The sequence below is a fragment of the Furipterus horrens genome, unplaced genomic scaffold (genome assembly GCF_987537825.1).
Source record: "Furipterus horrens unplaced genomic scaffold, mFurHor1.1.pri manual_scaffold_7, whole genome shotgun sequence".
Taxonomy (NCBI): Eukaryota; Metazoa; Chordata; class Mammalia; order Chiroptera; family Furipteridae; genus Furipterus; species Furipterus horrens.
Window position 1 is genome coordinate 54,710,963 of NW_028327177.1, and position 25,767 is coordinate 54,736,729.

The 25,767-nt window shown below is 37.3% G+C and overlaps 1 pseudogene; it reads left to right on the plus strand.

Moving 5' to 3' along the window:
* Positions 1 to 1,706: 1,706 nt before the first annotated feature.
* LOC150004471 (dnaJ homolog subfamily B member 14-like) lies at positions 1,707 to 16,729 on the plus strand (annotated as a pseudogene).
* The last annotated feature ends 9,038 nt before the right edge of the window (positions 16,730 to 25,767 follow it).

Consider the following 25,767-nt stretch of genomic DNA (forward strand, 5'->3'; position numbering starts at 1 on the left):
GAAATGAGTATGAAAAAGTAAAGGGGAAAACTTGAATAGCTTTTAACTATTGAAAATATTTTGTACATGCTAAAAAAATTATGAGCAAAAAATATTTTTTAAAATCTCTGATGTGTCTTTTCAGTCATGATAAACAGAAAGAAAGAGAAGGCATCTAACCAAGCACCTCTGTGAATATTTAAAGAGACTAAGGCCTTAAAAATGATTCTTTAAAAGTATCACTCCTAACTTTTAAACAGGTGAGGGGATATTTTTGTACATAATTTATTTTTTATAACTCAGCTGCTCGTTTTATTTCCAATTATACTGTAAAAGAATTAAACATGTTACTGGGTTGCATGGAAACTCTTACTAACAGATACTCTAAATATTAATTTATGTAGTCTATAATTCTCACTAACAAAAGTATAACTGTATTTAAAAATGAAATGAGTTAAATAAAGCTCATTTCTCATTAAGGACATTCACACTCTCCCATGTACATGTATCACACACACAAAAAAAGATTTCTGCAGTGTAAGGAGAAGGTGCTGTGACTGATTAAATGTGTCAAAAGTAGTTTGCGAAGTTTTGTGCTAGAGATTTCTCACTGGACGCGACATTCCACAGTCGGGTACATCTTAGAGGAAAATATGACAATAACCACAAAATATTTAAACATATATCTCTTTGATTCAATAATTCCAAGCTTAGAATTTATAAGGCTGATGTAATCATATGTATGTAGCAAAATAAATAATGAAAACAATGAAAAGAAAAAATATCCACCCTATATCCCTCAATAAATAATTTGGTTAGTAAATTGTGATACACCCATAGAATTGAATTCTATGTTATGGCTACTACAGTAAGAGATTTCCAAAATATTGGGTTGGCCAAAAAGTTTAATTTTTTTCTTTAAAAAAAAAAGACACATTTTTTATTTTCACCAATAACTTTATTAATTTGGATATTTTGAGTATGTCAGCTATCTCCTGTGTGGTATAATGTTGATTGTTCTCAATGTCTCAATTTGATTGCTATCAACTTCAACTGGTCTATCCAACTGTGGAACATTGTGTCCAGTGAGAAATCTCCAGCACAAAACTTCACAAACCACTTTTGACACGTTCAATCAGTCATAGCACCTTCTCCATACACTGCATAAACCTTTTTATTTTTTTGCATTTCAGTTGTGTTTTTACCTTTCTTGAAATAATAAAGCATAATATGCTGAAAATGTTGCTTATTTTCTTTCACCTTCAATATTAAAATGGCTAAACAAAAATTCACCATTTTTGATAAGTTCTTTTTTTAAATGCACACTAATATGAGAGCTGTCACAATAACATCTAACAAAATTGCTTCAAATGGAGTTAAAGACAAATAAGTGTTATTAGAGTCACCTTATGGGAAAAAAAACAAACAAACGAACTTTTTGGCCAACCTAATATAGTGTAGAGACAAAAAATGAAGTGCTGAACTGTGTTCTTCTTGTGCATGCTGGGCATGGAGCATGGGCACAGACTCCAGACTTCTAAATGGGGCCAAAGGTCAGGTGTGCAAGTATTTTCAGAAGTGGACTGAGACCAAGGTGGGTCTGCTAGACGGGTCTGGAAATAGATTCTTGCTAAGTTATAGGAAGAGCACTTCAGAGACTCATGCATGTAGGAATGTTTGAGCAATAGGGTCAAGATTTATTTATTGGAAGGGTGTGTAGGGCATAGATGCCCCTGGAGAGACTTCCATACTGCCTCATCCATGACCAGGTGGCTCAGCTCTGTCTTGCTGGGGAAGAAGCCCAGCCTCTGGGGCTGCAACCCACACTGGTCCTCACTAAGCTCAGCAGGAAGGCCAGCACTCCAAGAAGCTTTTCCATTTCTCTGGTATTGGCATCCGAAGCTTCAGTAGTCTGCCTTAGCCTCTGTTCCCCTCCAGCTCACCTTGGCACTGCACTTCAGCCACTGCAGCTGCCACACCAAGGCCCCATGGATGCTATGTAGAGAGAATGCTGCACAAATGCCTTGGGCCTTTGTTAAAGTTTGGTTATTGTGGGAGACATGCAGGCATGTTTTGAGAGACTTTGACGACCATGTGTGGAGACTCACCAAAAAACAGGAACTTGGGACTTAAGCAGCAGGTTTCTTATCTTTCATGCTTTCTCTGAATCCCACCCTCTGGAGGATTTTAAAGATAGAACAGAAATACAAAATGGCTTTAAAGGAAAAGGGAATCTGCTCTGTTTTTCTCTGTATAGCCTCAAATCCTTGTCAGTAGAATGTGAAAAACAGAATGATTAAGTAAGAGGAAATGTTTTTGACCTTGTGTAGAATACCTGGATGTTTCAACCCTGTATTGATCTTTATTTCCTTTTCACTCCCTACCATTTGGGGAAGGGTTGCATGTTTTCCTTATGCATTTCCACGTGTGGAAAGTAGATAAAAACCCTGGCTAATAAAGTAATGAGGACAATTTTCCTCAGAGAAAATCCCCTCACTTCCTTCCTCAGTTGGAGAGTGTCTGAGTAGTTTCTTCATCCACTCTGAGGGACCCAGAGTCTCTTACTGGTTATATTTACTTGGTTTTTGGAAGGGGTAAGCTTTCTTTCAAAGTACCAATCTTCTTCCTAATTCTTCATAGGTTTGTGTTGGGCCTTCCACACCCAATCCCTTTCTTGGATCTCCTAGGGTCTGTGTCCTTATCCTATTCAATCCTTCTTCAATATTTTCCCAAGCTAGACTCAACCCCTTTAAAGCTGCCATTTTAACTCTTACTGTGCATGCTTCATAGTTTTGCCTCATCACCTGGTTTCTACTGAACGTGCTTCAGCAGAGGAACTTCTCCCTGACTAAATCTTTCTTCCCAGGACAAAGCCAGTCTTTCTTGACTGCTTGGGAATTAAGGCCCCCTTGGGAAGGATGCAGCTGTCCCCTGGGATGTCTCTGAAGCTGTCTCTACCTAGGTAATCCATCTTATTTAGATAACTGACTCCCTTCTTCTTCATTAATATCTAACTAGCTTCCTACTGTAACAGAAGGGTGTGAGAAATGCTCACAACAAAAACCAGGACACTGGACTTGAGCAGCAAAGTGAGGTGTTTATTCATGAGTCTGCAGAGTCAGGTGCACCCTCAGCCAGGAGAATGTGCGCACCAAGTAGACAAAGAAAACTGGTTTATAGTAATGCATTTAGCTCCCCCTCCCCAACACAATTAGCTCCCCTACCCCTCTCTTTCTCTTCAGTTTCTCCATTACTGTTTACTCCGGAGTTACAATCTAATGCGATTATCTAAATGCCCCTATTGTGATTTGTAAATATGCTAATGCTGTCAACTTTCTTCTCAGAGATCCTCTAATTACATTTGCCCTTAAGACCCTTCAATTACATTTTTCCTTTGTTACTCATGATTTTCTACTGGTTTGGGAGTCACTATGTTCTTGTTCCTTACAAGGGGCATGTATTTTTTACCACATGAACTTCTGAATTGTTGAAAATTTTACTATCAGGATTGTGATAGTAATAAAAACAAGTCAATATGGATTACTAAGCTGCTGAGAGGAATCGGCTCAAGGACAGTGAAATGCCACCTCTCCACTGTGACAGGACACAGTGGCATGATTGTGCTATTTGATTCCACCTCCACATTTAAAGTTGATTGAATCAGTAATGGACACTTGATTCTATATAAGTCAACCAGATTCTCTCCTTCAAAGAATTTGTTATTGAGACTAAAAGAGAGCAACTTGTAAATGTAAAATTGTTATTTAATTGAGCTATATAGCTGAGTCATAGCAGCTGTATTATTTCCTGTGCATAAAAAGAAGCAGACTAACTGAGAGGATGAAGATGTCTTGTCTGTGTGCAACAGCTGTATGAACATTGAATGAAAGGGAGAACGCTTGGGATTCTCCAAAAGGAAGAGCATGTGCAAGAGTCCTGAGGCCAGGGGTTGCATCTTTTTTAAGAAGCAGTAGGTGGGTGGGCTAAGTAGTGTGCATTGAGGAGAGACAGAGAGGTGTAGTGAGTAGTGAGAGGGAGCAATTGTGCAGTCATAAGGTTCTGGGTCCTTTAAATTAGAGAGAGTCTTGATGTTTCCTCTGAATGAGGCAGAAACCACTACCTGATTTTACTCTGACTTTCCACTTTATTAGGATTACCTTGATTTAGAGGAAGCAAAGGCAGTCAGAAGCTGGTTGCATTAATCCAGTGGAAAATATTAGTTTCTTGTGTCAGAGTGGTAGGATGAAATTTCCACTAAACTGAAATAGGGAAGAATGTGAGAAATGGAGACATGAGGAGAAATATCAGATTCTAAGGTGTGGACAGGCAGGTTAAGTCTGCAATGCCTACAGGAAATGCAAGTGAAGATGTCAGTAAGGCAGTTGGATAAGCAGCCTTGAGGTCAAGGGAGAGGTCCACAATGGAGATACAAATATAGGAATCATCAGTGTGTAGGAGGAACTTCAAGCGGTGAGGCTAGGTGAGTCTCCTTTGAAGTGAGTATGCAACAGAAGAGAGAGTCAAGGACTGAGATCAAAGGCAGTACAGGACTTGGAAGGTAGGAGTTTAGGTAGGAGACAGCAAAGAAGATTCAGAAAGGCACCAGATAGGCTGGAGGAAGGGAAGGGAAGGGAAGGGAAGGGAAGGGAAGGGAAAGGAAGGGAAGGGAAGGGAAGAGGAGGGGAGGGGAGGAGAGGGAAAAACAAAGTGAGGGAGAGGGAGGAATGTAGGAGAAGGGAGGGAATGAAAGAGAAAAAAGGGAAGAGGAAGGGAAGAGAAGATGGGAGGAAAAGCAAAGCAAGGAGGGGAAAATGCAGGGTCAGGAAATAGGGAAAAGAGTACAGGGGAGAGGAGAGAAGAAACAGAAAAAGAAAATATTTAAAAAAAACAGAAAAACAAAAATATCACAGGGGCTCAACAGAAAATGGAGGCAACAGAAAAAAGAATTAGTGAACTTGAAGATAAAACAATGAAATTTATCCAACATGCACAACAGGAGGGAGAAAAAATATATATAAGCTGTCTTAGGCCCTGGAGATAATAACAAAAGATTCAATATTCATATTATCACAGCCTCAAGGAAAAAGAGAAAATAGGACTGAAAGCATATTTGAAATAACAATGGCTGGAAATAGCCCAGATTTGCTGAAATACACAGCTTGAAGAAACTGAGAAAGTTTTTCTATTTCTTATATTTGCATGTGAGTTTAAATTTATTGCAATAAAAATAGTAGAGAGAGAAAAATTTGATTCCCAGTTTTTAGTGGTGATATCAGCAAGATGGCAGAATAAAAGTTTTATATCATCATCCTTCTAACATCTGGAATTCCAGTGGAAAAGTTTTAGAACACCGGTAAAAAAAAATACCTGGAGCAGAAGTATTAAGTGGCTCTAAGGATCCAAGATTTGAATGATTACCATGCACATACAAAGGAATCTATGCAGACGACTACTTAGTGAAGAGAGTAACTCAGCATAAGTGTTACATTGTTGCCACAGCTGACTGTCACCTTAAATGGAGAATCAGGAAGATCCCTGGAGTTCCCATTATGTACCTTTCTAACCATAGATACAACATTGAGCAGATGCCAGATGATTATGGAGCCTCTTGTTCTAATACTTAAGTGAAAATGTTCCTTTGCTTTCCTTCAACTAACTTTCTCTGTTGTCAGTTTATTTGCTCCACTCAGCCATGTACTCTGTTATGGGCTGAGTATGGTTAAATGCACTCATTTTTTTATGTTGTTTTGAAAATGAAAAAAAAATCTGAGAGAAATTTAAGAGGGTAAGAAGAACATTTTTACCTTACACACATTACCCCATCCTCAAGGCAGCACAGCTTAGTGCTCAGAGAGATGTTTTGACCTATAAATTCTCCCATGGGAAAAAATGAGAGCATAGTGATTGAGTACCCAGCATTTTCAGTCCTGTGGGATACTGCTCAAAGGCCCAATCTTTCACACCCACTCAGAATACTAAGGTTATTAGCCTGGCTGGGGGGTGGGGATAGCCTGAGAATAGGGAATAGAGATGGGGTCTTACAGCAACAAAGGCTAGGGACTCATCAAAGAGCCAGGTGTCATATTAACTGCTGTGTGGACCACAACAGGAAGCCCACCCATGAGCTCCTTGGGACGCCCCAACTGCAAAACTCCCCAACTGGCCCAAAAGCACCCTAAATACTCTGAATAGCTACCCATGCCTTTGGCCAAATACCTGTGCATGCTTCTATGAACAGCAAGTGAGAGATTATGGAGACAGCTCCCGAGTGTGCACTGAAAGCTGGCCTGACTCTGTTGGATTGGTGGGAGAGGCAAAAGCTTGAACCTTTAAGGGTACAACCCTAGGAAAAATAAACTAGATTTTAGAACCCAGATTGGCTTTGTAGGGTCAAGAAAAGGTATACAATTTTAAGAATTCCCCCTTAAGAGGGAACAAGAAGTGTAGACAGGGCACATCTATTGAAAAGTTACAAGAGAGCCTCAGAATCTCTAGCAAGTGGCCAGTGAAGGTGTTTTTCTCTCAAAGCCACTTAGTGAAGCCTAGAAGAGATGACTACTTCTCTAATTGTGAAGACAACAATGCAACTTCAAAGAATGTCAACAAAACAATGAATTATAATACTACCAACAAAACAAAATAATTTTGACAACAAAAAAATGGAGATCTATTAATTGTCTGACAAAGGATTTAAAATAATAATTCTTTTAAGGAAGCTCAGCAAGGTAAAGAAAAACACCAATAGAAAACTAAATAAAATTAGGTAAATAATACATAAGCAAATAAGAGGTTCCACACAGAGACAGAAATCATAAGAAAGTAGCAAACAGGGACTTCCAGCCAAGATGGAGGCTTAGATGGACATGCTTGGTCTCCCTCTACAACTAGAGAGGAATACAACTACTTCAAAACAAAAGATAACTAGAAAGTCCAGAAAATAAAACTACATGGAAGCCCAATGTACAAAGTTATAAACCAGCAGCGCCCTTTGGGCAGGTAAGAGCGAAAGGGGGCGGAGCTGTTTGCGGTAGCACCAGGGACAGCGGCAGGGAGAACAGTCTCAGCTGCAGTCTAACCCCGGCAGCTCCCGACCCCAACGCTCGGAAAAACAACCACCACATCGCGTCGAACAGTGAGGCTCAGAGGGCGGGAGGACGGATCCCAGTCTCCTAGCAGAATAACTGCGGGAATCCATCTTGGACCCCCGCCCCCACACAAAGTGCCACAGTGCTTCGAAATAGGTTGCGGGTAGCCACTGGTTGCTGAGCAGTGATGACAAAGGGCCACTGCGCGGCGAAAAAGGTTGTGGATCGCCGCCAGTCGCTGGGTTGTGACGAGTACACAGGCACTGCCCCCTATAGCCAGCCCAAGAAAGCAAAACGCATCTGTCAAAATGAGACAGACAACTATAGAAATCCCGGTGGCGCAGCTCACCAGGCAACAGATGAAGAACCTGACAGATGAACAAATAAGAAACCTGTCAGAGGCTCAGTTCAGGGCCATTGTTATCAGGTGGCTTACAGAATTAACAAAAGATCTGGAAGAAGATGAGAAAGATTGAAAAACACTCATACTGAAAGGAACAAAACCTCATATGAGACAGATGGTGAGGAAATAAAATCCAGAGTTCAAATCCACAAACCAGAACATAGAGAAGGAACAAACAGTCAACCAGTGCAGAGAGAGGAAACGGGAAGCAAGGATGAGAGGATCAGAAACCTCTGGGACAGCTATAAGAGATCGAATATATGGATCATAGGATTGCCAGAGGGCGAAGAAGAAGAACTAGAAATTGAAAAATTAAGTGAAAATATAATAAAGCAGAACTTTCCAAACTTGGGGAAGGAAATAGACTTACAGGTCCAGGAAGCACAGAGAGTTCCAAAACAACTGGACCCAGGGAGAACCACTCCAAGACACATTATAATCAAAATGTCAAGAGTTAAAGATAAAGAGAGAATGTTAAAAGCAGCAAGAGAGAAGAAAAGAATCATGTACAAAGGGGTCCCAATTAGACTATCAGCTGACTTCTCAAGGGAGACCCTGTAGGCAAGAAGGGATTGGCAAGAAATATTCAAAGCAATGAAAATCCAAAACCTACAACCACGAATACTTTATCCAGTGAAGCTGTCATTCAGAATAGAAGGGCAGAGAAAGTGTTTCCAGGACAAAATAAAACTGAAAGAGTTCATTAGATCCAAACCACTGTTATATGAGTTGTTAAAAGGACTGGTTTAGAAAAAGGAGGATCAAAACTATGAACACTAAAATGAAAACTACATCACAAGAAACAACAACAGAAGCTAGGGAATTGAAGCAAAGGCAAACTAAATAGGCAATGAGAGTGGAAAAAGAACTATAGATATGGGAAACATATTGGGGGGGAGGTCAGCAGGGAAGGGGAAGGGGGAGAGGGAGGGAGATGGTATAGGAATTAAGAAACATCATAGGAGGAAATGGAATAGACAGAGGTTGAGAAGAACTATATGTACAACCAATGGACATGGACTAAAAGGGGGGGACAAGGGGAGGGAGGGGGGCCACCGCATGGAGGGGAGCAGAGGGAAGGGAAATTGGAACAAATGTAACACTGTAATCAATAAAACACATTTAAAAAAAAAGAAAGTAGCAAACCAATTCTGAAGCTAAAAAATACAATGAATGATGTGAAAACAGCAGGTTTGACCATGCAGAAGATACTGTAAACTATAGAATAGTCATGCAAAATTGAACAATGAAAGCAGAGGAGAAAAAAAGAATGAAAAGGAATGAGAAAACCTTATGGAATCTAGAGGAACCATCAAAAAGATGAATACAGGTTTTCCTCAGATATAGTGAGGTTTCCATTCACACCACCACAGAAAAAGTGAATATCATAATAAAGTGAGTTATACACTTTTTTTGGCTTCTCAGTGCATATAAAAGTTATGTTTATACTATACTGTAGTCTATTAGTGTACAATAGCATTATGTGTAAAATAAAGTGAACATACTTTAATAAAATATATTCATTGTAAAAAAAACAAAAAACAAAAAACCCACCTGTCTTCTGAACCTTCAGTGATATAATCTTTTGTAAACTTTTTTTCTGGTGGAGAGTAATGCCACAGTGTAGATGGCTGCTGACTGATCAGGTTATTTGTGGCAATTTTTAAAAATAGGACAGCAATATGTTTGTCACATTGATTGACTCTCCCTTTCACCAACAGTTTTTCTGTAGCTTGTGATGCTGTTTGATAGCATCTTAACAATAGAACTTTTTACAAAATTGGAGTCTTATCTCTCAACTGGAGGTAAGAAACATATGATGAAATTCAACTCTATTGATGTTTTTTTAAAAGAATATTATGAAATTAAAATATAAGAACACATCCAAGATTTTATAAGGGGAATAGTTTTAAAAATACAGTTAATCTTATGCCTACAGGTGAAAGATGAACTGCATCCCTCTAGAATAAAAAACAAGGCAAGGATGTCTACTCTTACTACTTTCATTCAATTAGTACTAAAAACTATAGTCAGTGTAATGAGACAAGAAAAACAAATGATCATATAATTTAGAAAAGAATAAATAATGGTGCCACTATTTTCAGAAGACATGGTAGCCTATGCAGAAAATTCAAAAGAATCTACAAAAAGTAAAACCTCCTAGAATTATTAAGCCTATTCAATGACATCTCAGGGTACTAATAAACATACAAAAATCAAATCTACCTCTATACATCTATATACTGTCAATGAACACATAGAAAAAATTAAAAGACAGTGTCATTTACAATTGGTAGTAAAGTAAAATAAGTATAGTTTTAACATTATATGTACTGGACTGGTAGGGTGAAACACTGATTAAACCAATCAATTTTGATCTAAATAAATGGGGAGGGGCTGCACCACATCCCGGATGCCTGCGAGAGTCATTGTGGCTCTGCTCTAAGTGACCCCACTGCCAAGGCCTCTGATGAAGATGAATTGAATCTTCTAGTTATCATAGTTGATACCAATCCAATTTGATGGGAAAAGCAAGCATTAAAGGAGTCACAGGTAAGATTGCTTGAGGAGGCCTCTGGGTAATCTGGCTTAGCTGAGTATATGTTGATATTGCACTTCCAAAAAAATAGCTTAAGTAAGGTATCATTTAAATATCATAAAATTCATCTGTTTTAATATACAATCCAATGATTTTTAGTTAAATCACAATAAAGTCATGTAACCATCACCACAGTTCGGTTTAAGAACATTCCTATTTCCCCAAAAGTTTCCCTCGTGTTGGTTTACACTCAGTCACAGGTTCTGGCCCCTAGTCCCAGGCAACTGCTGGTCTGCGTTCCGTCTCTTTACCACCTTTTCTGGACATTTCACGTATTGATTCTTCGTGATATGTGGTCTTTCACTTTTGCTTACAATCATTTTTTTGCCATATAGAAATTTTAATAGGTTTGTTTTACTTTTTAAAAATAAAGTAAAATTTATCAGCAAAAAAAAAAAATTATGAGACAAATTTTGTTTCATGGATTGTAAGACAAAACAGAATAAAATGTCATTTTTTTACTGAATTGTTATATAGATTTTGCCCAATCCTTATCAAAATTTCCAGAAGATTTGTTATAGAAATACATACAATTATTCTAAAATGTATATAAAAAGACAAAACAAATGTAATAGCTAAAATCATCCTGAAAATATGAAAATAAATGTGGAAGTATCAGTCTACCCCAATTCAATACATCTACAGTAATTTAAACTGTATGTACAGGTGGAGGACAAGACACACATATGCATTGAATAGGACAGAGAACCCAAAAAGATACAAAAATAAGCTCAACTCTATTTTCACAAATTTGCAAAACACTTCAATTGAAGATGAATAGACTTTTCAACACATGGCATTCATAGACAAGAAAATGAACCTCAATCTACACTTAATATTGTATATAAAAACTAAATCAAAATGAATTAGGATTTAAATATAAAATATAGAATTACAAAACTTGTAGAAAAATAAGAAAAAAAAATCTTCAGGATGTAGGGCTAGACAGAATTCTTAGATTTTTCATCAAAAGCACAATCCATAAAAGGAAATGTTAGTAAATTAGAATTTGACAATATTTAAAACTCTTGCTCTGTGAAAAAACCTGTTAGGAAAATAAAAAATAAGTCCCAGATTTGGAGAAAATATTTTCCAACAACATATCTGACAGAAGACTACTATCTTGAATATATTAGTATCTTTCAAAATTCAACAGTAGAAAAAGAAAAAAGTTCAATCATAAAAAAAGGGTAAAAGACAATTAAAGAACATATACAGATGGAAAATAAGAACATGAAAATATGACCAACTTTTTTAGCCTTTAGAAAATGCAAACTGAAACAATGAGAGCCTTGGCAAGTGTGGCTCAGTTGGTTGGAGCAGCATCCCATAGTCTAAAAGATCGCAGTTTTGATTTCCAGCTAGGGCCCATACCCAGGTTGCGATTTCAATCCCTGGTGGGGGCACATACCCTGTCAGGATACATATGAGAAGGCAATTAATCAATGTTTTTCTTTCACATTGTTTCACAATGTTTCTCTCTCTCTTTCTCCTCTTCTGTCTCTTCCACTCTGTCTTAAAGCAATGAAAAAATGTCCTTGGCTGAGGATAAAAAATAAAATAAAATCATGATACACCATTACACATACACAAAAATGTTTAAAACAAATAATGATAAAAACAAATGTCAGTGATAATTTGAGAAAATAGGATAATATACATTGTTGAAGAGAATATAAAATGGTTAAGCTACTTTGGAAGACAGTTTGAACCCAATAATTGTGCTCCTGGCCATTTATTCCAGAGATATAAAACCTTACATTCACAGAAAACTCTGTATAAAAATGTTCATAGACACTTTATTTGTAATAGATAAAAATCAGAAACAACTCAGAGAAAGACAAATGATTTCCACATGTCAATAATTAAATAAACTTTGGTGCATTTATATCATGGAACACTAATCAGCAAAAAAAAAAAAAAGGAACAGATTATTGACATATGCAATAACTTCAATGTATTTTCAGAGAATTATGCTGAGTGAATAAAGCTAATGTTAAAAGGTTACATAATGCATACTTTCACTTATTAATATTTTTGAAATGACCAAATTATAAAAATAAGAAACAGATTAATGGTTCCAGGGTGAAGGATAGGTATTGGGGATAGGCAGAAATTGTGGCAAAAAGAAAACTGATGTGGTTATAATAGGGCACCTTATAAAATATATGATAATCTGACCACTATGTTGTACATATGAAACTAATATAAATAAATGTTACTTCTCTGTACTATATCTTACAACTACATAACAAAAGGCAATTCTCTCAAAATAGAAAATTTTATTATAAATAATTCATGAAGGGCAAACAAAAATATAGAGGTAAAAAGATATATATCTTTTTTTAGAAAGTAAATGCTTCAAATACCATATTTTATATCTAAAAATATAGTAGTAATATTTTTCAATAGTTTTCTATTGAATGTATGCTAGAACAACTTTCATTTTCTGTAGTTGACTGCTCTTTAAATGTCATTCACTCTTCACTCTCTGTTGATAAGAATTAGACAATGTTCCAAAAGAGAACAATGTTTCAGAAAAGCAGGATCAGAGCAGGGCAGTGACGCCAGTCTCTTGGACAGAGAAATGTCTACTCCTGACACTATTATCAGTGTAGGACTTTCATTAGATTTTATTTTTCACATCATTTTACTACATGGCTCTATGAAGACTGTGTATCCTTGAGCACTTCTCTGGCAATGAGCAGAAATGATAAAGGAAGGTGAAAGCCATGGCGAGGAACTGGGATGAGGGGAGAAATCTACAGCGATCACCCTGGAAGCCCTGAATGCCAGGCACTCGGGAGAAGGCCCAGCTTTCTGCCCTTGGCTCATGGCATCAGTTTTACTGATTGTTCACAGGAAAAACTTGCTAATTCTATTTTTAAGTTAATAAAACTGGATATTGTGACCGAGAGCACTATTGGAAATAATTAGGAAAAATGGAAGCCCAGCTGTAACTAGCTCTAATTGCTGAAAACTCTCAGGTAGCGGTGATCAAAGCAAGTCCTACTGTATAAAGGACAGTACATCTGGTAGTGGGGAAAGTGAAAAAGGTTACCCCAAAGACTAAAGAGATGTAATTCAGCATAAACAATTGTAAAAGACACTGGGAAGTACTTGAAATTACCAAAGATGTTGAAGGTGAAAATTTGAAAAAAGCTTATAAAAAGCTTGATTGGAGTTTAATCCATACAAAACCATGCACCTGAAGCAACGGATTTTTTTTTTTAATTGGGAATGCTTATGCTGTTCTAAGCGATCCAAAAAAAAAGCTCCAAAACCATCTAACCTCACAAGCAATGCAGAACAAACATGGGTTTGATGTAGTCTCATTTGTTTAATATTTCTTTTCTTTCTCTTGGCTGGAGCAATAAATCCAATAAAATACCGCTACAACTTCTGGCCAGGATGGAGGCATAGACAGACATGCTGCGTCTCCCTCTACAACTAAGAAGGAATACAACTACCTCAAAACTAGAAACAACCAGAAGTTCCAGGAAATCAAACTGCATGGAAGTCCAGCAAACAGAGATATAAAGAAGAAATACTATCCAGACAGGTAGGAGGGGCAGAGTCGGGGTGGAGAGGACGCGGTGTGGTGGCAGCAGCGGTGGCAGCAGTGGTAGGCCAGTGGAAAGCACAGTCCCAGGTTTTAAAAAGTCAGAAGGAACACATGGGGAGCATTCCCAGCTCCTCACCAGACCTCACAGCTCACGGTCCCAGTACCAGGGAAAATCAAGCCTCATTGCTTCTGACTGTGTAGACCAGTGGGGGCTGGGGTGGAGGCAGAAACTGCTGATCTCAGAAGAGTCTGCTTGTTTAAAGGGATGGAATGGAAGGGCAGGTGAAGTGCTTCCCAGACAAGGTAAAGCTAAAGGAGCTCATCATCACCAAGCCATTATTATATGAAATGTCAAAGGGACCTACTTAAGGAAAAGAAGATCAAAACTATGAACATTAAAATGACAACAAACTCACAACTATCAACAACTGAATCTAAAAAATAAAAACAAAATGCAACCAAGCAAACCAGTATAGGAACAGAATCATAGTTATGGGAATAATTTGGAGGGTTATCAGCTGGGAGGGAGGAGGGTGAGAAATGGAGAAATGGTGCAGGGACTAAGAGGCATAATCGGTTGGTACAATATAGACAAGGGAAAGTTAAGAATAATATAGGAGAGGGTGAAGCCAAAGAACTTATATGCATGACCCATGGACATGAACTAAGAGGGATGGGATTGGTGGAGGGAAGGGGGTTACTGGGCAGAGGGGAGCAAAGGGGAAAAAAATTGGAACTACTGTAACAACATAATCGATAAAATATACTTTAAAAAATTGCTACAACTAATGTTATATTTTGCTGCCTATGTTTTCCTTCTACAAATTTTATGGGTTCAGATCTAACATTTAAGTATTTTATCCATTATGAATTTATTCTTTGTGGAATAAAAAGCATCAAACTAAAAATTTCTGCACAGGAAAGGAAAACATCAATAAAATAAAAAGACAACCCACAGAATGGGAGAACATATTCACTGATACATCTGATAATGGGTTGATATCCAAAATTTATAAAGAAGTTACAAAACTCTACATTAAAAAAAAAATCAATTAAAAAATGTGCAGAGTCTGTATAGACTCTTATCCAAAGAGGACATAAAGACTGCCAGTAGACATAGGAAAAGATTATCAACAGCACTAATCGATAGAGAAATGCAAGTTAAAACCACAGTGAGATATGATCTCATACTGGTCAAAATGGCTGTCATCAATAAATAAACAAACAGTAAGTGCTGGTAAGGATGTAGAGAAAGGAGAACCCATTTGCACTGTTGGTGGGAATACATATTGGTGCAGCCACCATGGAAAGCAGAATGGAAATACCTCAAAAAATTTAAAATCTATCTGTATTTTGTCCCAGTATTCCACTTCTGGGAGTATATCCAAAGGAACCCAAAACACTAATTCAAAAGAGCATAAACAGCGCTATATTCATTGTAGCATTTTTTACAATAACCAAGATATAGAAGCAGCCCAAGTGTTCGTCAGTAGATGAGTGGGTAAAACAACTATGGGGCATTTACACAATGGAATACCACTCTGCCATAAAAAGGAAAAAAATTTTTACCATTTTTGACAGTATGGATGGACCTGGAGAATATTATGCTAAGTGAATTAAGCCAGTCAGAGAAAGACAAATGTTTTCACTCATATTTGGGATCTAATGAACAAACTCAAATAACAAGAAAAATAGAAAGACTCATAGATAGAGAGCAGGATGACAGCTAAGGGGTGGGGGGGGAGGTTAAGAAGTGGGTGATTGAGCAAAAAGGGAAAGGACTCATGGACAAGGACAACAGTGTGGTTATCATGGGAGGAAATGAAATGGGGGATCAAAGGGGACTAAATGGTAATGGAAAAATACAATAAAAATTAAAATAATAATTTTTAAAAGCATGTGGAATTATGAAGAAACTTTCTTTAATATGACCTTTTCTCTTTTCTTTTCTTTTGATTCAAACTAGCCTCTTTCAATAACTTGATTCATCTGCCACTTTCTCCCTTGAAGACCATCCTCTTAATCATTAAGCCCTCAGAACAATGAGGTTCTGACCCACATCAAATAATCCTAGGAACAAAACCTTGGGTCTATTGACACCAGAGACAAAGTTTCAGTCAAATTAGAGATAACATCTAGGCCTCAGTTGTGTTTCAGCTTCAGGCCCAGAAAAGCATCAAAACCAGATGAAGGGATGTCATGCTTACATCTGGACCAGATGCAATGACCAATCACCCCTACCCTAGCACCAACCAATCAACAGAGATCATGACCCTAATTCCCCTAGTCATTATGATTTATGGTTTTTCTCCTATATAACCCATTTCCTGGAAGTCATCAGGTAACCAGGTCTTTGAGCATTAGCTAACCTGTCCCTGGGTATGGGCCTCTTCCTAAATATGAATCATTACTTTCTTTGCTGCAGGCTTTTATTGAGTGTCTTATTGGGCTCTGATGAGCACAGACAAATGGACCCATTTAGTCCAACAGCACAAGTAATCACCAAAACAATGGTAGATTTAATTTCCATAGATCTTGTGATGTTGATAAAACATCAGAAGACTTATAAAATATGTTATTTAGTGGTGGATTCCTTCAGATAGTGTATGTTCATTTTCAAGTATACAAGCTGGGAATAGCCACCAATATCAGTATCAACATAGTGAACATGCAAGAAAGGAAGAAAGAGAAGATGGAGGTTTTTCTGCATTGATCCAGCTGATGCTCACTATTGTATTGATCCTCGTGGTTTTACTAAGTCAATGGATAATCTCTAACCCTCCTTATTCCTTATATCCAAGATATGGATCAGGGCAATTTATTAAAATATAAACAGAAAAATTGGGTGTTGTTTATTATGTCAACAGGACTTTTAAAATGAATATAAAATAATGTTACTACAAAAGGTAGAAAAGGATCTGGAAGAAGATTATGTGACTAATATTGGAAATAATTACTGAAAAGAAAAACAATGGAAAACAGACATGCAATATGCAGCAAAAGTGTACTGTAATGATTGACTCTGAAGGAAGGCAGATGTCTTGAGCATGCACAACTGTAAAGAACTAGAGCAGTTGACCAGTATTTATACAAGCTGACGAACTAAAATTTTATTTATGTTATTTAGTTTACTCTTTATTATTTTCTGTGTTTAGTTTTATCATGAGAGCTAATGAAAGTGATTTGAAGTTAAAAACTAAACTTAATAGTGGGTCCCTCAGAGAAGGAAAACTCTGACTCCAAAAAACCTCCGCTGCCTTGCGGCATACCTCTTCAGGGGAAAGGCTAAGGGAGTAAACCCCGACAGAAAATCTGGAGTCGGAGTCCCTAAGGCGGTTTGACGTTATAGTCAACACCGGCAACTCCTGCGGCGCACCTGAAGCCAAGCTGTATTGACTCCGTCTTTCCCTTGGATCCTTCAGCTGCGAAGAGAGGGGGGGGTCTGCTGCATGGGCAACAGCAGACCCTCCATATCACCCTGCCCAGGCTCTGTAGCTTCAGCTTCACTGGAGAGGACAGTCCAGCGTCATCGCAAGATGTCGATTCAACACGGGAGGAGACAGATACCGTGTCACTCCCGAGTCGGACTACACAGCCATTCTCGGCGGTGCAGATAGACTCTTAAGAAGCTACACCATCGTCTCTCGAGACGGACGGCTGCCGATGATGATGATGAATAGTGGGTCCCTGAAATCTTAGACTGTTCATGACCTATTGACTTTTAAATAGTAAGAAACTGAAAACTAAAATTAACATTTTAGATGTACTTCTGCAATTATTTTCACTTTAAAAGCTTATATGATTACTAACTTAAAATATTTCAAAAAAGGATTATCACACGTATAGAAGTTTACAGTTATAGTGATTCTCCATTTTTTTCCCTTGTCATGTAAATATTTATGAAATTATTATTTTGTATACAAAATAGGTCTTTGCTTTTTATTTAAATTATTTTAGTGTTTAGTTCCACAAGACATTTCAGTTTCAATTGATGGAATAAATGTTCTATGAAAAAATTATTTAAAAAATAATAATAAAGTTTGAGCTCTTTGAAAATAAATTCCAATATGACTAAATGACTCCTGATACTTCTATAGATTTGACTGTTGATTTCAGGCAAAGTAACTTGTGAAGAATGCAATTAAGTATTCAGTCATGTGCTACATAATGACATTTCAATCAACAAGTTACCACATATATGATGGTGGTTCCATAACATTATAACGGAGCTGAAAAATTCTTATCCCCAAGTGACATCATAATGTCATGGTGTAACGCATTACTAATGCATTTGTGGCAACGCTGTTGTGAACAAACCTACTGAGCTTCCAAATATAGACAAGTATAGCACATACAATTATGCACAGTACATAATACTTCATAATGATAATAAACAACTATGCTACTGGTTTATGTATTTACTAGGCTATACTTTTTGTCATTATTTTAGAGTGTACTTCTAGTTATTTAAAAAAAGAAGTTCACTGTAAAAGTTTTTGTTGTTATCTCATGCATCTTGTGCTCACTGTATCTCTTGATTGCATAATTTTCTTGTGTTTGATTTAATCTTGTGGTGTTTTATAAAGTTTGTGTAGCCTAAGTGTACAGTGTTCATAAAGTCTATAGTAGTGTACAGTAGAATACTAGGCCTGCATGTTTATTCACCACCCACTCACTGACATCCAGAGCAACTTCCAGTCCTGCAAGCTCTATTCATGTGGTATCCTATACAGGTGTACCATTTGTAAGGATCATTTATACTGTATATTTACTGAATCTTTTTTTTATATTTAAATAAGTTTATATATATAAATAATTACCATTGTGTCACAGTTGCCTACAGTATACAATACAGTGACAGGCCGTGCAAGTTTATAGACTAAGAGCATTTGGCTATACCCTATAGCCTAAGTGTATAGTAGACTATACTATCTGAGTTCCTGTAATTACATTCTATGCTGTTCACACAATGACAATATGACCTAATGATAGATTTATCAGAACACATCTCTGTAGTTAAGTGGCCATGACCGTACTTCAGCAAACTATAATTGTAGCAGGACATTGTCCCAATTTGCTACATGGCCTTGGATAAGTCATCATTATTCTGTTTTCTTGTTTATAACTTTGGGAAGCTGCCAGCTATGTCACCTCATTCCCTAAGAATATTTCTAATCTATCAAATGTGAGAAAATATGTTAGAAATTAAAGAAAGTAAAAAAAAGAAATCCTAACATATTAATTTATTTTTCAATCCATGAGGAGACATTGACTTTCATTGACATCTTGTCCCAAATTCGTACCATACCTTTTCCATTATTTCCAGTGTTCTAAGGTTAGATTTATATGTGGTCAATAAAATATATCTATCAAAACTTATGCAAGTAGAGAAATCAACTTTCAGCCAGACAGTATAAGTTGCTCCACTAACCTGTTCACCAGTGAAAATGGTTATTAAAAAAACAAACAAGCAACAACAACTAATTACCTCTGGAAATAATCCAAAGGAAAAAGAGCAAATGAAGAAACATCTATTCAATAAATATATCAAAATTAGATAAGAAAAGTGAGCTTGTGTTGTTTGTATCAAGATTGTTCTATTCTTCTTCCTCCTAGCTTTGCAAAGAAGAGGCTTAAACTCCAGGTTGCTACAGTTAAAACAAAAGGGTTCCCAGTCAAAGGACTATCTTCAAAGGAAGGGTAGGAGACCAGCATTTCTCATCCTGCCTCCAGCTGCCCATTGTTGAGTCTTAAGTTCCAGATGAGTGTGTATTTTAAAGATGGGGCATCCTTCCATCCAGCTCCCATTTGTGAAACAAATGTTTTACCTTGAAAAAGGCATGTTGAGAACACAGAAGCCCTTACCGATTTAGCCCTGGCTTGTGCCCTGACTTTGCCATGAAACATACTGGTTCCATGTCAGGAGACATGAATGGAGAAGACCACAGTCTTCTGCCACACCCTCCATTGAGTATATAAGTTACTACTTTGTGCAAGAGGTGGTACAGAGAGATTTTATTTTCTTCATTTCCAGCTTCAGAGCCCTGACCTATATTTTGACTAGCGAGAGAAACAGGCCATAAAACAGGTAGATTCTAATCTATTCCAAAAGGCACTAACTTCATTTTGTAACAGAAAGGAGAGTTCAAGTCTAAAACTATTGATTTGGTGAAAGTAATTGAGAAATTTGTAGATTAAATGGAGATAGAGTATAAACTGTAGGCCAGCTAATCTCCAGGAGAGAACATGGAAATAAGACAATTTAGGGTTAGAACTAATTCTTTCAAAGTAGCCAGTATCCAATTTAGTTAATTTATAGAGCAATTTATGTTATAGTTCATTGCTGAAAACAATAGAACAATCAGCCAGAAATTAGTGAAGTTTAATGTGGATACACCCAAAGTTGTACTTTCCTGAGGAGTCACATTGGAAGTTTAATTCTGTGGTAAGGTAAACAAATTTGGGAGAGTGTATTCAAAATATTCCAAGAGGGGGGAAAAATGCCCATCAACCACATATTGTATAATCAACAAAGTTATATTTCAAAAATGAAAGTGAAATAAAGATTTCTTATAAAAAATACTAAGGGAAAATTTTAAGACTGATAGCAAGTGACTCCAGAGAATAATTCAAATACACACACACACACACAAACACCAGAAAAATTAATTATATAAAAATATATTTTCTCCTTTCTTCTCTCAACTGATTTAAAAATCAATTGTATAAAAAATGCATATAATATATTGTTGGGCCTACATCATATAAAAGTATAATTTATATGTAATATAGTATCAATAAGTACCAAAGAGGTAGGTGCAAGCAAAACTCTATTAGATAAAGTAATTACTGAAGATAGTAAATAATTATAATAATGTATTGTGTTTGAAATATTAATAGAGGTACTACATATGACAATAATATTACTGATGGGGAAAAGAGAATAGAGCTGACAAGAGTGACATTTTTATATATCAATACAGTGTTGGGCAAAAGTAAGTTAATGATAAAAAGTCAGAGCCCATCAAATTGGATTATAAAAAAGACATGGTTCAGTGATATGGTGTCAACAGAAGACATTTTATATTCAGATATATAAATACATTTAAATTATGTATAAAATTATGAAAAATATATATATAATCAGCAACAAGACAACCTGGGAAGCTATTCTAATATCAGACAGTATGAACTTTTAAAAGATGTTATTAGTGGCAAATAGAGACATTTTATAATGATAAGAAAGTTAAATCATAAGAATTATAAGCATATCTGCACTTATTAAAACAGAACCAAAATACATGACACAAATCTAATATGAAGGGAGAAATAGACAATTCAATAATAATAGTTTGAGACTTTGATACCTTACTTTAAGTAATAGATAGAACAACTAGATAGAAGATCAACAAGAAAAGAGAAGATTTCAACAGCACTATTCTCCAAGTCAACATAATAGACATCTGTTGTTTATATCCCAGCCTATTGATAGTAATACTATTGGCTAGGGATGCCTGAGGCATGTGCCTGGGTCTCTAATACTTGTAGCAAGCCCCTACAAGCACTTCCCTTCATCCGGGCCAATGCTATAGATATACCAATTCTTCACATTCTTGTTATGGTCACAGAACACACTTCAGCAAAAACCATCAGAAAACAATGAGAAACAATATTTACATATTACCCACAGGTTCAGGAGGGTACAGCGTAGACCAAAGGAACACACAACTTTGCAGTTAAAATATGAGAGAGAGAGAGAGAGAGAGAGAAACACGTTGGGCTCTGACTTTATTAAGGTCTAAAGTTTTGTGGGTTTGCTATGTATTGGCTAATTTGAAGCATAACAAGAATTAGAGTGTGAAAAGGAGAATATGAGTCACTGGTGGGGTTAATTATCTAGATTACCAGGGTGTTCTGTTTGTAGATAGGGGAAGCTTAATTTTTCTCTGGTTACTTTTGGTAGTAACTATGTATATCATCATAGAGTTGGTGCTATGTTTATTCAATATGGATTTTTTTTTTTTAATGAATGCTTTGACAATCAAAATCTTAATGGCAGGCACATATACTACCACATCTATAAACACTTCACTCAACAACAAAAGAATGTACTTTTGTTTTCAAGTATACATGGGAATTTTTTTTTAGGATAAACTGCATGATAGGTCATAAAACAAACCTCCATAAGTTTAAAATAATAGAAATAATATAAAGTATATTCCCTGACCACAATGGAATGGAATGATACATTAATATCAGGAAAATGTTTTGGAAACCCACAAATATGTGGACACGCATGAAAATAACCAATGAGTCCAAAAGAAAAAAATATTATTAAAAAGGATATTATTAAATATTTTGAGATCAATTAAAATGAAGACACAACACACTAAAACTTATGGGATGCAACAAAGGCAGTGCTTACAGCAAACTTACAGGTGCAAATGTCTATCTCTATCAAAAAAAAAAGCAGAGATTTCAAAAGGGTAACTTAATTCTCTACCTTAAGATATTGGAAAAAGACATAAAAATCCTAGAGGAAAACATAGGCAGGAAAATTTCAGATATCTCACGTAACAATATCTTCACGGATATATCTCCTAAGGCAAGAGAAATAAAGGAAAAAATAAACAAATGGGATTACATCAAACTAAAGAGTTTCTACTAAGCAAAAGAAAACATCAGCAAGATGAAAAGGAAACCAACCATATGGGAAAACATATTTGCCAATGACATCACAGACTGGGGACTGATCTCCAAAATATATAAAGAGCTTATACAACTCAAAATCAAGAAAACAAACAACCCAGTTAAAAAATGGGCAAAGGACCTGAACAAACACTTCTCTGAAGAGGACATACAGAAGGTCCATAGACACATGAAAAAATACTCAACATTATTAGCCATCAGGGAGATGCAAATAAAAACCATTTTACACCAGTCAGAATGGCCATCATCAACAAAACAACAAAAAACAAGTGCTGGCGAGGATGTGGAGAAACGGAAACCCTACTGCACTGTTGCTGGGAATGCACACTGGTGCAGCCACTATGGAAAACAATATGTTATTACCTCAAAAAACTAAAAATGGAACTGCCTTTTGAACCAGCGTGTCCACTACTAGGATTATACCCAAAAAATCCTAAAACACTAATTCAAAAGAACTTATGCACCTCTATGTTCATAGCAGCACTGTTTACAATAGCTAAGTGCTGGAAACAGCCTAAGTGCCCATCTGTAGATGAGTGGATCAAAAAACTGTCATACATTTACACAATGGAATACTATGTAGCAGAAAGGAAGAAGGAACTCCTGCCATTTGCGACAACATGGACGGAACTAGAGAGAATTATGCTTAGTGAAATAAGCCATTCAAAGAAAGAAAATATTATATGATATCACCTAATACAGGAAACTAAAGAACAACACAAACAAAAGAACTAAATAGAACAAAGAGCAGAATAAATAGCAGTCAATAGGGAAGAGGGGGGAGGGAGAGAAGGGGGATAAGTAAGGGAAGGGTTTAGTCAAAGAACGTGTATAAATGACTCATGGACATGGACAACGGGGAGGGATATGATTATGGGAGAAGAGGTGGGCTGGGTGGGGAAGAAAAATGGGGGGAAAATGGGACAACTGTAATTGAAAAACTAAAAATAGGAGAAACAAGATGGCGGAGGAGTAAGTGGAAGCTACACTAACTTCCTCCCAGAACTAGTCTGGATTTACAACGTAATTTTGGAGAAATCATCTGGAATAACCAACCGAACACCAGCTGGAGAGAAGTCTTATAACCACGGAGAGATAGAAAAGGCCGCTACATCACAACGTGACCGGTAGGGAGTGTGGAGACACGGAAGGGCTGTCTGGGCTCACACGGGTGGCAGCTGAAGGGACTGAGAAACAGCTCAGCAGCTGGGGATTCCCCCTGAGAAGGGCAGGGTCTAAACCCCCAGCTGGGCTCCCCAGCCTACAGCAACAAAGTGGAAAGTAAAATAGTATCCAGCTGAGAAAAGTGAAAAGCCACAGGGTTTCTTGCTAGCCGGAGAGAAACAGCTGGAGAAAAAGAGCTCTTAAGCGGATCACATACAAAAATATTTTGGCCCCCACTTACTCTGGGCACAAGCAGAGGGAAGACAGAGAGGACTGGAAATGCTTGGGGAGAGTTTGGTGTGGTGGCTTTGAGGGGAGAGCTGGGGAAGCGGCCGGCTGGGTCCCAGTGCTGACTCATCCCCACACTGCAGGCAGACCATTCCCGGCCAAGTGGCGTCAGCCTGAGGGGAAGCAAAGGCCCTGCCTACAGAAATTAAGCTGCCACACCCACAGTCCTTAAGCCTGACAGCTAATCACAGATTGAATAGATTAACAAGAAGCCAGACAAAGGCAATAGATCCCTGAAAGTCTCCAACAGGCTGCCTAGGCCCAGATTGGTACAGGATCTGACGCCACCAGGGGCAGATCCAGGAAGTGCAGATCATTCTAAGAAGCACCAACAAACAATAGGAGTCACAAAAATGGGGAGACAGAGAAACAACCCCCCATCGAAAGGAAAGGTAGAGTCCCCAGAAAGAGTGCTAAATGAAATAGAGGGGAGCCAACTATCAGATATGGAATTGAAAGCATGGATTATGGAGAAGCTCAATGAGCTCAGCGGAAACTACAAAGAACTCCAGAAAAACTACAGTGAACTCCAGAAGAACTATAAGGAACTTACTGAGAATTATACCAGCATCAAAAAGGACATGGAAGCTATCAATAAGAGCCAGGAGGAAATGAAGAATACGATCTCTGAATTGAAGAACACAGTAGAAGGAATTAAAAACAGGCTAGAGGAAGCAGAAAATCAGATCAGCAAGCTGGAGGACAATGTAGACAAAAACTCACAGACAGTGCAACAAAATGAAAAAAGGCTGAACAAGACTGAAGAGGCTCTAAGACAGCTGCAGGACAACATGAAACGTAATAATATCCGTATCATAGGAATTCCAGAAGGAGAAGAAGAAGAGCAAGGGATAGAAAACCTCTTTGAAAAACTAATGACAGAAAACTTCCCTAACATGAAGAGAGAAAGAATCATGCAAGTCCAGGAAGCACAGAGGGTCCCAATGAAGATGAACCCCAACAGGCCCACTTCAAGACACATCATAATTAAAATGGCAACATTCAAAGACAAAAAGAGAATCCTAAAAGCAGCAAGAGAGAAACAACTAACAACATACAAGGGAGCTCCAATAAGGCTATCATCAGATTTCTCAGCAGAAACACTACAAGACAGAAGGGAATGGCAAAATATATTCCAAGTAATGAAAAACAAAGGCCTACAACCAAAAATACTCTACCCAGCAAGACTCTCATTCAAAATGGAAGGTGAAATAAGGAGTTTCCAAGACAAAAGAAGGTTAAAAGAATACATCTCCACCAAACCAGTATTGCAAGAGATGCTAAAGGGTCTGCTTTAAGAAGATGAAGAAACAGAGAGAGACATAGAGGAACATGAGTACAAAGGGGGAAAATGACAATGAATAAGTACTGAAAGAAAGAAGGAACTTCTACCATTTGCAACAACATGATTGGAACTAGAGAGAATTATGCTTAGCGAAATAAGCCAGGCAACAAAAGAAAATTACCTTATGCTATCACCTGTTAAAGGAAACTAATGGACAACACAAACAAATGAGCAAAATTGAACCAGAGGTATGTAAACGAGGAATAAACTAACAGTAACAAAGGGGGAAATGGGAGGGAGAGAAGTGGTAAGAAGGGGAAGGGTCTAGTCAAAGAACATGTATAAATGACCCATCGACATGGACAACTGGGTGGGGACTGAATGTGGGAGAAGGGAGGGACAGGGTGCAGAGAAGCAAGAGGGGGAAAAAAGTGAGACAAGTGTAGTGGAAAAACAAACAAACAGAAAAATTTTTAGTGGGGGGAAAAATAAAAATAAAAAGAATAGAAATGCAAGTTCAGTGAATATTAGAAGGACAAGGATTTTCCTTTACACTGTATATATTTTCTCCCTATCTGATCCCTCCAGAATTTGGCATTCTAAAGAATTAAGTAATGACCTAACTTTCTTTGCATAAAACTAATAAGACCAGTTGTTAATAACGATTTTTTTGACTAAGACTTTGACTGG